This window comes from Camelina sativa, chromosome 11 (genome assembly GCF_030686135.1).
Source record: "Camelina sativa cultivar CO46 ecotype springtype chromosome 11, ASM3068613v1".
Lineage (NCBI taxonomy): Eukaryota > Viridiplantae > Streptophyta > Magnoliopsida > Brassicales > Brassicaceae > Camelina > Camelina sativa.
The window spans coordinates 21,777,408-21,791,385 of record NC_141890.1 but is presented as its reverse complement, the minus strand read 5'-3'; positions in this window follow the sequence as shown (position 1 = coordinate 21,791,385).

The following is a 13,978-nucleotide window of genomic DNA, read 5'->3' as shown; positions in this document are numbered from 1 at the left end:
TGAACTCTTACAATAAGTCAAATACATTGGATTGTCACACATTTTGACACAAGAAACACAAACAAAGCTGTTTACTGCTTCAAATTAATGTTTTCTCTGTTTTAGCCTGTTTTCTCGTTTTAAGCCTGTTTTGGGACAAAATGGGTATAAGTGTTGTCTAACCACTCCAAATTCAACCTGAACTCTTATAATTAGTCAAATGCATTAGATTGTTACAAATTTTGACCCTAGAAAGAGTAACATAGCTTTTTACTGCTTCGAATAAATGTTTTCTCCTGGTTTTAGCCTGTTTTCTCGGCTTAAGCTTGTTTTGGGATAAAACGGGTTTAAGAGTTATCTAAACACTCCAAATTCATCCTGAACTCTTACAATTAGTCAAATACATTGAATGTCACACATTCTGACCCTAGGAACAGTAACAAAGCTGTTTAGTGCTTCGAATCAATGTTTTCTCGGTATTAGCCTGTTTCGGGACAAAATCGGTATAAGTGGTGTCTAAACACTCCAAATTCATTCTGAACTCTTACAATAAGTCAAATACATTGGATTGTCACACATTTTGACATAAGAAACACAAACAAAGCTGTTTACTGCTTTAAATTAATTTTTCTCGGTTTTAGCCTGTTTTCTCGTTTTAAGCCTGTTTTGGGACAAAATGGGTATAAGTGTTGTCTAACCACTCCAAATTCAACCTGAACTCTTATAATTAGTCAAATGCATTAGATTGTTACATATTTTGACCCTAGAAATAGTAAAGAAGCTTTTTACTGCTTCGAATAAATGTTTTCTCTTGGTTTTAGCCTGTTTTCTCGGCTTAAGCTTGTTTGGGATAAAACGGGTTTAAGTGTTGTCTAAACACTCCAAATTCATCCTGAACTCTTACAATTAGTCAAATACATTGAATGTCACACATTCTGACCCTAGGAACAGTGAAAAAGCTATTTACTGCTTCAAATCAATGTTTTCTCGGTTTTAGCCTGTTTTGAGACAAAATGGGTATAAGTGGTGTCTAAACACTCCAAATTCATTCTGAACTCTTACAATAAGTCAAATACATTGGATTGTCACACATTTTGACACAAGAAACACAAACAAATCTGTTTACTGCTTCAAATTAATGTTTTCTCTGTTTTAGCCTGTTTTCTCGTTTTAAGCCTGTTTTGAGACAAAATGGGTATAAGTGTTGTCTAACCACTCCAAATTCAACCTGAACTCTTATAATTAGTCAAATGCATTAGATTGTTACATATTTTAACCCTAGAAAGACTAACAAAGCTTTTTACTGCTTCGAATAAATGTTTTCTTCTGGTTTTAGCCTGTTTTCTCGGTTGAAGCTTGTTTTGGGATAAAACGGGTTTAAGTGTTGTCTAAACACTCCAAATTCATCCTGAACTCTTACAATTAGTCAAATACATTGGAATGTCACACATTCTGACCCTAGGAACAGTGAAAAAGCTATTTACTGCTTCAAATCAATGTTTTCTCGGTTTTAGCCTGTTTTGAGACAAAATTGAAAGAATTAAGAGGATCGATTATGAGTTTAGTGAGAAGATTTGAATAACAAGAGAGTGAGAATCGTTGAGAGTATAGAGAGAGTATTGTGGAGAAAGAGATATTATCTCTTCTTACCTCATTTAGAACATAATTACAATCTACTTATAGACATATACAAAAGAATATACTAAGATGATCCTAGGCACATTTACATATAAAGATAGCGACATGTCCTTAAGAAGACATGTGATCCTTCCCACTTGCGCACTCTACACTAACGGCTATGAGGAGAAGGATCGAGAAGCTCTTGTGACCGTTGGAGGCTGGTGAACATGGAATGGACTCGTGATCCTCATGGGTTGAGCTTGGTAGGCCTTTAGCTGTACGGACGGCCCAATGGTGATGGTTGTACGGACGGATGTACGGACGGCCCAATGGTGATGGTTGTACGGACGGATGTACGGACGAGGTGTGTGTGCGGTTTCATACTCCCCCTCAAGCTTGATCATGAGCATTGATCAAGCTTGGACTCATGCACACCCACCTCATTAAAAACCTTAGTATAGAAAACCACTTGGGAAAAACTATACTTAAGGGAAAAAGAGTGTGGGCATCATGTGAAGACAATCATGGCCGAGTAAGATCTTTGAGGCCAAGTTTGGAGTGAATGTACTCACACACTTGTGGACTGGCCGCCTTGGTGAAAACGTCAGCCAATTGTTCAGAGCTCTCGGTGTGACATGGTAGAACAACTCCAAGTTTAATTTGCTCTCGGACTTTGTGGCAGTCGACTTCAATGTGCTTGGTTCTCTCATGGAACACCGAGTTTGTTGCGATGTGAATAGCTGCCTCATTGTCGCAATGCATAGTAATAGGCTTAGGTGACTCGATTCCAAGGTCCTTGATGAGTGCCTTGAGCCACATCAACTCGGTTGTTAACTTTCTCATGGCTCTATACTCCGATTCAGCACTTGATAGGGATACCACCTTTTGTTTCTTGCTCTTCCATGTGATCAAGTTGCCTCCTAGGAACGTGCAGTAGCCTGTAGTGGAGCGACGGTCTCCACGGTCTCCGGCGTAATCCGCATCACAATACCCTACTAGCTCCGTGCTTTCATTTCGACCCATCCATATGCCTTGCCCCGGCGAGCCCTTGAGATATTTGAGGATGCGGTTCACCATACCCCAATGATGCACGGTAGGACTTTGCATGTGTTGGCTCACCTGATTAACAGCAAAGCAAATATCAGGTCTAGTGATAGTAAGGTATATAAGCTTACCTACTAGCCGCCGGTATCGCTTGACGTCTTGAAATGGAGCTGCATCAAACTCCCCCTTTCCTCCGGCCTTATAGTTTTCATCAAGGGGTGTAGATACAGCTTTTGAACCTAGCTTCCCTGCTTCACTCAATAAATCAAGAGCATATTTTCTTTGTGATAAAAACAATCCTTCATTAGTCCTATATACTTCTATACCAAGAAAATATTTAAGTTCTCCTAGGTCTTTGATATCAAAAACTGACTTAAGGTAAGCCTTAGTCTCTTGAATGCCTACCTTGTCACTTCCAGTTATGATGATATCATCAACATAAACTAGAATGACTATAATACCTTTTTCACTTGGTAAGGTGAATAGAGTGTGGTCAGCCTCTGATTTGCGGAAGCCTTTCTCAAGGAGTGTGGTGCTTAACTTGTGATACCAAGCCCTAGGGGACTGTTTGAGTCCATAAATCGCCTTGTTCAGTTTTAATACTTTCCCGGGACCAATGATGTCTTCTAAACCCGGAGGTGGCCTCATATAAACTTCATCCTCGAGCTCTCCTTGTAAGAAGGCGTTCTTAACATCCATTTGCCATAAGTCCCAGTCAAGGTTGGTTGCAAGAGAGAGAACAACTCGAACCGTGTGAAGTTTGGCCACCGGTGCAAACGTATCTTGGTAGTCCTCCCCATACGTTTGAGTGAACCCCCTTGCAACGAGTCTGGCTTTGTAGCGTTCGATCTCCCCATCACTCTTATATTTAATGGTAAAGATCCACCTGGATGTCACAGCCTTCTTGCCTTTGGGTAAGTCAGCCTCGTCCCATGTATGATTGGCCTCCATGGCATTCTTCTCGGTATTGACAGCATCACACCATTCCTTATGATTCTTGGCTTCTTCATAGTCTTTGGGAATCCAATGAGCATCAATCTTGCCAAGAAACACTTGATGGTGTGGAGGAAAATGAGCCAAGGTGCATACCGCTTGAATCGGATGAGCTACAGCAACGTTGTTGTAGTAGACCCGAGTGTTTCGCCAATTGGAGGGGGGAAACTTGAGGCGTTCACTGCGGCGAAGTGGGATAACTTCCTGTGGTGTGGCCTCATCGTCATTGTCTTCCTCGGTGGGCACATAATCCTCATCACCGGAAGCATTGTCCACCGGAACTGAATTTAAACCATTTTCATCATCGGATTGTTCATCAAGTTCAGCCGAGTGTTCATCAAGTGCAGCCGAGGGATCATAGTCTAGAGACTCCAGCGGTGAAGTGGCCGGTGCATTGACTGGGGGTGCAGGTGTTGACGCGGGGGCATTGTCAACACCGAGTCTCTCGAGAAGGATGCGAAGGTTGTTAGCTCGGTCAGATGGTGAGGTGGACAAGTCTCGAAGGCTCTCCCAGTTCTTTTCCTCATAGAAGCCTTTAGACTCCACGAACTTAACATCACGAGAGACAAAAACGCGCTTCATGTTCGGCTCGTAGCACTTGTAGCCTTTTTGAGTCGTCGAGTACCCAAGGAACATGCTCTTAACACTCTTAGCATCAAGCTTGTCGCGCAGTTCTCCTGGCTTCAACACATAACACACGCAGCCAAATACTCTTAAATGATCAAATGAGGGTTTTACCTTGTTTATTACCTCAAACGGTGAACTGTCTTGAAGAACTTTGGTTGGTGTCCGGTTAATGAGGTAGCAAGCCGCAAGTACAGCATCTCCCCAAAACTTCTTTGGAACATTGGTGTGAAACATCATGGATCTTGCCACTTCCATGAGGTGCCTATTCTTCCTTTCAGCAACACCATTTTGTTGGGGTGTATATGGACAGCTCGTTTGATGAATAATCCCATGGTTTGCTAGGTATTGTTTGAAGGCATGGCTTGTATACTCTCCTCCATTATCTGATCTCAAAATTTTAATCTTTGCATTATAATGGTTAGTCACATATTTTTGAAAATTAGTGAAGGCTTCAAGAACTCTATCTTTAGAAGGAAGCAAGGTCAGCCAAGTATATTTTGATTTTTCATCAATAAAAGTCACAAAATATTTTTGATTTTCTCTAGACAAGCAAGGGGAAGTCCAAACATCTGAATGGATTAAATCAAAACAATTTTCATAAATAGTCATAGATTTAGGAAAAACAGCCTTGCAATGTTTACCAAGAATACATGCCTCACACTCATCATTTTTAAAAGAAATATTAGGAAACATTAATGATAAAGCTCTAGTATGAGGATGTCCTAGCCTAGCATGTAAAATAGAATCACTAGGTTTAATAATAACCGAATTAAAACAAGATGCAGTAGAAGAAGATAGATTCAAGTCCTCAAGCACATATAGATCATCCTTGGAACCTCCTTGACCAAGAACTTTACTTGTCTCAATATCCTGAAAATGAACCTTGTTAGGACCAAATATTGCATAACAATTTAAATCAGTGGTGGCCCTCTTAACTGATAGCAAATTAGATGTGAAATTTGGCATATAGAAAGCTTTAGTTTCTTTGTTAAATAACTTTAAATTCCCTATGCCTTTAATTGGAACTTTCTCACCATTAGCTATCACAACATTACCATTAGCAGGCTTAATATCACTCATTAACCTAGAATCACTAATCATGTGATGAGATGCACCAGAATCAACAATAAGAGACTTAGTTTTGTTTGAAGTAAGAAACGCCTTACCGGTGGCCTCCTTGAGGGCTTTGATGAGCGCATCAAGGTCGGACCGCCTTACCAGCTCGGACGATGCTGCAGCAAGAGCAGTTCCACCGGTCACTTGTTGAGGCTGCTCAGAGATCAATGGCTCCCCCACGGCAGTTGCTTGGTGAGCTCTCGGTTGTCCTCCGCGGTTTGGTCGTCCACCTCGGATTGTTCCCGGTGGTGGTGCTAGATGCGGATGTAGGATCCAGCAGCGGCTCTTGAAGTGGCCAAGTTTCTTACAGTGCTCACAAACCGGCGGGTTGTTCTTGTCCTCCGGTCGGTAGTAGCCTTTGTTTGCTGATGCCATCTCAGCTTTGTTAGCGGTCACCAGCTCTCCCTTGCTGCCGAACAATCCCATGGAGCCATGCTCCTTTTGAATTTGGTTACAAACATCATCAAGGCTTGGGAGTTTATCTGACCGCAAGATGTGTTTGATGAGATCATTGTAGGAGGGGTTTAGGGTCAAGAGCAGCCCAAACACTTTGTCTTGTTCACGCCTCTCGTTCAGTATGGCCGGATCAATTGTCGCCGGTCGCAGCATTTCTAGTTCAGCCCAAAGGGACCTAAACTTCCCAAAATGCTTTGTAAACTCCATATCCTCTTGGTTGAGGTTATTGATGGCCCTTTTAATCTCGAAGATACGATTGACATTGGTAATATTACCAAAAACGTTCTTGAGGGTGTCCCACAAGTCCTTCGCCGTCTCGCAGTAGGAGTAGGCTTCAAGAATGGGGGCATCTAGAGAGTTTTGAATGATGGCTAAGACCCCTTGGTCTTCTTGGAACCATTTGTTCTTTTCATCTCCGGCAAGTTCCTTGCCGTCCTTGGTGGCCTCACCACTCGGAGCTTCGCTCTTCTCAACGTGAGACCAAAGGCCTCGGCCACAAAGGGCAGTTTTCGTGGTCCTCGCCCACAGCAGATAGTTCTCTCCCTTGAGAGTCACCGGAACAACCATGGTTTTGGCACTTTCCATGATGAAGAGACCGTTAGGTAAAGCTATTATCCAACGGTTAAAGAAAATGACTTTCAAGTCAAAAACAGAAAATGAGAGAGAAGGAGAAGCGGAAGTAAGTGATGATCAAAAACTTTAGAATGACGAGCAACCAGGCTCTGATACCATGAAAGAATTAAGAGGATCGATTATGAGTTTAGTGAGAAGATTTGAATAACAAGAGAGTGAGAATCGTTGAGAGTATAGAGAGAGTATTGTGGAGAAAGAGATATTATCTCTTCTTACCTCATTTAGAACATAATTACAATCTACTTATAGACATATACAAAAGAATATACTAAGATGATCCTAGGCACATTTACATATAAAGATAGCGACATGTCCTTAAGAAGACATGTGATCCTTCCCACTTGCGCACTCTACACTAACGGCTATGAGGAGAAGGATCGAGAAGCTCTTGTGACCGTTGGAGGCTGGTGAACATGGAATGGACTCGTGATCCTCATGGGTTGAGCTTGGTAGGCCTTTAGCTGTACGGACGGCCCAATGGTGATGGTTGTACGGACGGATGTACGGACGGCCCAATGGTGATGGTTGTACGGACGGATGTACGGACGAGGTGTGTGTGCGGTTTCATAAAAATGGGTATAAGTGGTGTCTAAGCACTCCAAATTCATTCTGAACTCTTACAATAAGTCAAATACATTGGATTGTCACACATTTTGACACAAGAAACACAAACAAAGCTGTTTACTGCTTCAAATTAATGTTTTCTCTGTTTTAGCCTGTTTTCTCGTTTTAAGCCTGTTTTGGGACAAAATGGGTATAAGTGTGGTCTAACCACTCCAAATTCAACCTGAACTCTTATAATTAGTCAAATGCATTAGATTGTTACAAATTTTGACCCTAGAAAGAGTAACATAGCTTTTTACTGCTTCGAATAAATGTTTTCTCCTGGTTTTAGCCTGTTTTCTCGGCTTAAGCTTGTTTTGGGATAAAACGGGTTTAAGAGTTATCTAAACACTCCAAATTCATCCTGAACTCTTACAATTAGTCAAATACATTGAATGTCACACATTCTGACCCTAGGAACAGTAACAAAGCTGTTTAGTGCTTCGAATCAATGTTTTCTCGGTATTAGCCTGTTTCGGGACAAAATCGGTATAAGTGGTGTCTAAACACTCCAAATTCATTCTGAACTCTTACAATAAGTCAAATACATTGGATTGTCACACATTTTGACATAAGAAACACAAACAAAGCTGTTTACTGCTTTAAATTAATTTTTCTCGGTTTTAGCCTGTTTTCTCGTTTTAAGCCTGTTTTGGGACAAAATGGGTATAAGTGTTGTCTAACCACTCCAAATTCAACCTGAACTCTTATAATTAGTCAAATGCATTAGATTGTTACATATTTTGACCCTAGAAATAGTAAAGAAGCTTTTTACTGCTTCGAATAAATGTTTTCTCTTGTTTTTAGCCTGTTTTCTCGGCTTAAGCTTGTTTGGGATAAAACGGGTTTAAGTGTTGTCTAAACACTCCAAATTCATCCTGAACTCTTACAATTAGTCAAATACATTGAATGTCACACATTCTGACCCTAGGAACAGTGAAAAAGCTATTTACTGCTTCAAATCAATGTTTTCTCGGTTTTAGCCTGTTTTGAGACAAAATGGGTATAAGTGGTGTCTAAACACTCCAAATTCATTCTGAACTCTTACAATAAGTCAAATACATTGGATTGTCACACATTTTGACACAAGAAACACAAACAAATCTGTTTACTGCTTCAAATTAATGTTTTCTCTGTTTTAGCCTGTTTTCTCGTTTTAAGCCTGTTTTGAGACAAAATGGGTATAAGTGTTGTCTAACCACTCCAAATTCAACCTGAACTCTTATAATTAGTCAAATGCATTAGATTGTTACATATTTTAACCCTAGAAAGACTAACAAAGCTTTTTACTGCTTCGAATAAATGTTTTCTTCTGGTTTTAGCCTGTTTTCTCGGTTGAAGCTTGTTTTGGGATAAAACGGGTTTAAGTGTTGTCTAAACACTCCAAATTCATCCTGAACTCTTACAATTAGTCAAATACATTGGATTGTCACACATTCTGACCCTAGGAACAGTAACAAAGCTGTTTACTGCTTCAAATCAATGTTTTCTCGGTTTTAGCCTGTTTTGAGACAAAATGGGTATAAGTGGTGTCTAAGCACTCCAAATTCATTCTGAACTCTTACAATAAGTCAAATACATTGGATTGTCACACATTTTGACACAAGAAACACAAACAAAGCTGTTTACTGCTTCAAATTAATGTTTTCTCTGTTTTAGCCTGTTTTCTCGTTTTAAGCCTGTTTTGGGACAAAATGGGTATAAGTGTTGTCTAACCACTCCAAATTCAACCTGAACTCTTATAATTAGTCAAATGCATTAGATTGTTACATATTTTAACCCTAGAAAGACTAACAAAGCTTTTTACTGCTTCGAATAAATGTTTTCTTCTGGTTTTAGCCTGTTTTCTCGGTTGAAGCTTGTTTTGGGATAAAACGGGTTTAAGTGTTGTCTAAACACTCCAAATTCATCCCAAACTCTTACAATTAGTCAAATACATTGGATTGTCACACATTCTGACCCTAGGAACAGTAACAAAGCTGTTTAGTGCTTCGAATCAATGTTTTCTCGGTATTAGCCTGTTTCGGGACAAAATCGGTATAAGTGGTGTCTAAACACTCCAAATTCATTCTGAACTCTTACAATAAGTCAAATACATTGGATTGTCACACATTTTGACATAAGAAACACAAACAAAGCTGTTTACTGCTTTAAATTAATTTTTCTCGGTTTTAGCCTGTTTTCTCGTTTTAAGCCTGTTTTGGGACAAAATGGGTATAAGTGTTGTCTAACCACTCCAAATTCAACCTGAACTCTTATAATTAGTCAAATGCATTAGATTGTTACATATTTTGACCCTAGAAATAGTAAAGAAGCTTTTTACTGCTTCGAATAAATGTTTTCTCTTGGTTTTAGCCTGTTTTCTCGGCTTAAGCTTGTTTTGGGATAAAACGGGTTTAAGTGTTGTCTAAACACTCCAAATTCATCCTGAACTCTTACAATTAGTCAAATACATTGGAATGTCACACATTCTGACCCTAGGAACAGTGAAAAAGCTATTTACTGCTTCAAATCAATGTTTTCTCGGTTTTAGCCTGTTTTGAGTCAAAATGGGTATAAGTGGTGTCTAAACACTCCAAATTCATTCTGAACTCTTACAATAAGTCAAATACATTGGATTGTCACACATTTTGACACAAGAAACACAAACAAAGCTGTTTACTGCTTCAAATTAATGTTTTCTCTGTTTTAGCCTGTTTTCTCGTTTTAAGCCTGTTTTGGGACAAAATGGGTATAAGTGTTGTCTAACCACTCCAAATTCAACCTGAACTCTTATAATTAGTCAAATGCATTAGATTGTTACATATTTTGACCCTAGGAAGACTAACAAAGCTTTTTACTGCTTCGAATAAATGTTTTCTCCTGGTTTTAGCCTGTTTTCTCGGTTTAAGCTTGTTTTGGGATAAAACGGGTTTAAGTGTTGTCTAAACACTCCAAATTCATCCCAAACTCTTACAATTAGTCAAATACATTGGATTGTCACACATTCTAACCCTAGGAACAGTAACAAAGCTGTTTAGTGCTTCGAATCAATGTTTTCTCGGTATTAGCCTGTTTTGGGACAAAATGGGTATAAGTGGTGTCTAAACACTCCAAATTCATTCTGAACTCTTACAATAAGTCAAATACATTGGATTGTCACACATTTTGACACAAGAAACACAAACAAATCTGTTTACTGCTTCAAATTAATGTTTTCTCTGTTTTAGCCTGTTTTCTCGTTTTAAGCCTGTTTTGGGACAAAATGGGTATAAGTGTTGTCTAACCACTCCAAATTCAACCTGAACTCTTATAATTAGTCAAATGCATTAGATTGTTACAAATTTTGACCATAGAAAGAGTAACATAGCTTTTTACTGCTTCGAATAAATGTTTTCTCTTGGTTTTAGCCTGTTTTCTCGGCTTAAGCTTGTTTTGGGATAAAACGGGTTTAAGTGTTGTCTAAACACTCCAAATTCATCCTGAACTCTTACAATTAGTCAAATACATTGGAATGTCACACATTCTGACCCTAGGAACAGTGAAAAAGCTATTTACTGCTTCAAATCAATGTTTTCTCGGTTTTAGCCTGTTTTGAGACAAAATGGGTATAAGTGGTGTCTAAGCACTCCAAATTCATTCTGAACTCTTACAATAAGTCAAATACATTGGATTGTCACACATTTTGACACAAGAAACACAAACAAAGTGTTGGTTTAAATTGAGTATGCGGAAGCAAATTAGAGAGAATGTGAGATAAAATGAGAGCTTGAATTAGAATAGCTTTTACAATGTCGGCCAAAGGCCTTAAATAGAATGAAAACTAGGTTACCAATTCCACCAACTCGACAACTTGTAGATAGAGACATGAAGAGAGAGAAGGGAGCGATCCCAAGATAGAAAGCGACGTGACCTTGTCTCCCTAAGGGAAGCTATCTCGTGACTCTTATCCTCCAACGGTCACATTCTTCTTCGAGATCCTTCTAATGGGCTTGGTATTGTTTCCAACCCCAAGCCTTCTCATTTCTCTCAATAGGCCTCAACCTTAAGGGTGGCCATCAGGACGATCGTACGGACGTCCGTACGGACAACCTCCAAGTCTTAAGTAACATGGTCAATACTCCCCCTCAAGCTTAGCCAAGTGAAACGGCTAAGCTTGGAACCCGCACAAGACCACCTCGTTAAAAACCTTAATATGGAAAACCACATGGGACAAAACCATATCAAGGAAAAGAGTGTGCTCTCCACGGGTTAGAGGAGTCTTCTCATGGATGTGTAGGATCGACTAGTCCAAGTTTGCTAGAGATATACTCGCAAATCTGTGGACTAGTGGCTTTTGTGAAAATATCGGCCAGTTGGTCCTTGCTCGGCGTGTGACACGGTAAGACAACCCCTTCTTCAATCTTCTCTCGCACTGTGTGGCAGTCTACTTCGATATGCTTGGTCCTCTCATGGAAAACAGAGTTGGTTGCTATATGTATTGCAGCCTTGTTGTCACAGTGCATAGTGATGGGTTCATCTATCTATTAGTATATAAGAAGGAGAAGAGAGAGGGAGGCCGGTGAGGCCGAGCTGCACAAGGAAGAAGAGAGTGGCCGGTAAGGCCATGAGTGGTGTGGGAGCGGCCAGTAAGGCCGTGAGCACAATAAGAGTGGCCAGTAAGGCCATATGGGCCGTGAGAACAATGAGAGTGGTCAGCAAGGCCATAAGAGCAATGTGAGAAGAATTGTGAAGTAAAGGCCTTATAAGAAGAAGAGGCCCAAGAAGAAGTTAAATGTCTCACAAAGGGAAAAGAAGGGAAGGAAGGAAGCATGTGAGACCTTGGTTGGTGAAGAATGAGACAACCAAGGGAAGGAGCTGTCCCTTTCACCATACACCCACTTGTGCACCAACGGCTATATGTCACTCTCACCTCTCATTTATCTCAAACGGCCATATACATTTGTTCTCCTATATTAAGCATTGTAATCTCTCATTTTGTAACACAATACAACAATCTAATAAGAAGAGAAACGTTTTCCCTCTTTTACTTATGTTTATGCTATCATCTTCAATGTAGATAGTTTAGGGAATCGGTTAGAGGCTGCCCTTAAGGCAGCCTATTCTCTTCCCAAATCTCACCTAAAGTCTTCTTATTTACTCTTTCATATAGCCTAGATTACTGATTCTTAATCCTCCTCTCCTAAGTACACAAACTCTTAGTGTTGTGTTACTAGAACAAGGATAAGTCTCAAACTAGTGCTTCTCCTTGATAGGATCCGCTTACTCTCTAGTATTTGGGTTCTATCTAGCCTAGTTTATGAGGAGTTCATCACAAGTTGATGTTCTCTTCTTCCCCTTGAGAATGAGTTAGTTTGTTGTGGGTAAAGGGGGATTCATTCACCAAGTGTTTGTCTACCCTCTCTTGTGAGCTTTGTCTCATAAATCCCAACATGGTATCAGAGCAGGCTCTGTTCTTGGTGACTCAAACTCGTTCTCAAGTTGGTTCTCTTAGGAGTTAGCTTAATTAAAGTTTTAATCCTAGCCTAGGTGTTAAATCGCTTAGCTTAGTTTCTTTAAAAACTTTAATTTTGCTTTTGTTGTTAAATCGATTCTCTAGCAGCTCAATGTTGAGTAAGCTTGGTCTTGGGTCTTTGTAGAGTTCATAGACCAAGTGTGTGAAAGAAATCGATTTTAAAACCTCATCCTTAGGCTTCACCGATTGGGTAAAAGCTTGGGTTTAAATTGAGGTGGTGATGAACCAAGGAGCAAATTGTTCTTGTTCTTGGTAAGGATTCACGTGTTTTAGGCTTGTATAGAGCCACGAAATCCTTAGGATTTTTCCTAGGATTCTCTTAAGATTTAGTTAATTTTCCTTTAAAGGTTTAATTTTGCTTTTGTTAAATTTCCTTTAAAGTTTAATTACTAAATCACTTCTTCTTCTTCTCAAGGTTGAGAAAGCTTTGTTTCTGGTCATATGGTGTGTCCAGGTTCGAGTTTGAGGAAGAGAGAGACTTTATTTTAGCATGTAGAGCCCGCTTGGTCAAATAGATTCAAGTTGGTCCAAGATGCATTCTTTTAACCGTTGGACAATAGGCTGTTCCAAAGGCTTTTGTTGTTTCTTCTTTGCTTGGGACCACGAAAAACATCTTCTATATGTTATCTTCGTGGATCTAAAGCCTTAATCTCTTGAAGAACACTTGTTTAAGTGATTCTACAAGGAGTTTTGTTGTTAAACCTTTGGAGAAACTAATTTTCCATAAGGTCCATTGTGTTTCAGCCATTAAAGCACCAAAAGAGATTGTCTTCTTGGATGTTCTTGGCTGTCAAAGCTTCTTTCAACTCAAGAAAACAGAGTTAAACTCTGTCCATAAGAACTCTTGAGCAGATTCTCTATTCTACTCTCCATTCATCTTATACTACCGCCAATACTCTCCCTTATACTCTCACTTTCTATTCTCCATATATACTCTTATTAATTCTCTAAATTCTCTATTTAATTTCAGTAATATTCTCTATACTCTAATCTCTAACAATCTCTTGTTTAGAATCTGTTCCATTGATTTTTGGTTTCAGTTTCAGCATTGAAGATTGTGTGGAGCTCGCTCACTATCTCAAGGAGAAGAAGTGGCGAGGTTGAAGGCTACAAGATAGCCATGTAAGAGCGCAGCACAATGCCTGGAGTTAGAACCAAGGGCCACCAAGTCTTTGTTAAGCTGGTGGAAGGTGATGAATCAGTCCAAGAGCATGTGTGTTAGTGCCAAGTTGTTGATCGGATGTGCACAATGGTCTTTAGGAAAGGTGATGCACAAGGTTTCAACTGTTGATTGGATGTGCACAAGAACGGTGATGCACAAGGCTTCAACTGAGGTGATGAGGTTTCAGCCCATCATCAAGTAAAGGTTACGGGGGAGATCAAGTGACTTCAGACCGTACCTCACAGATTCTG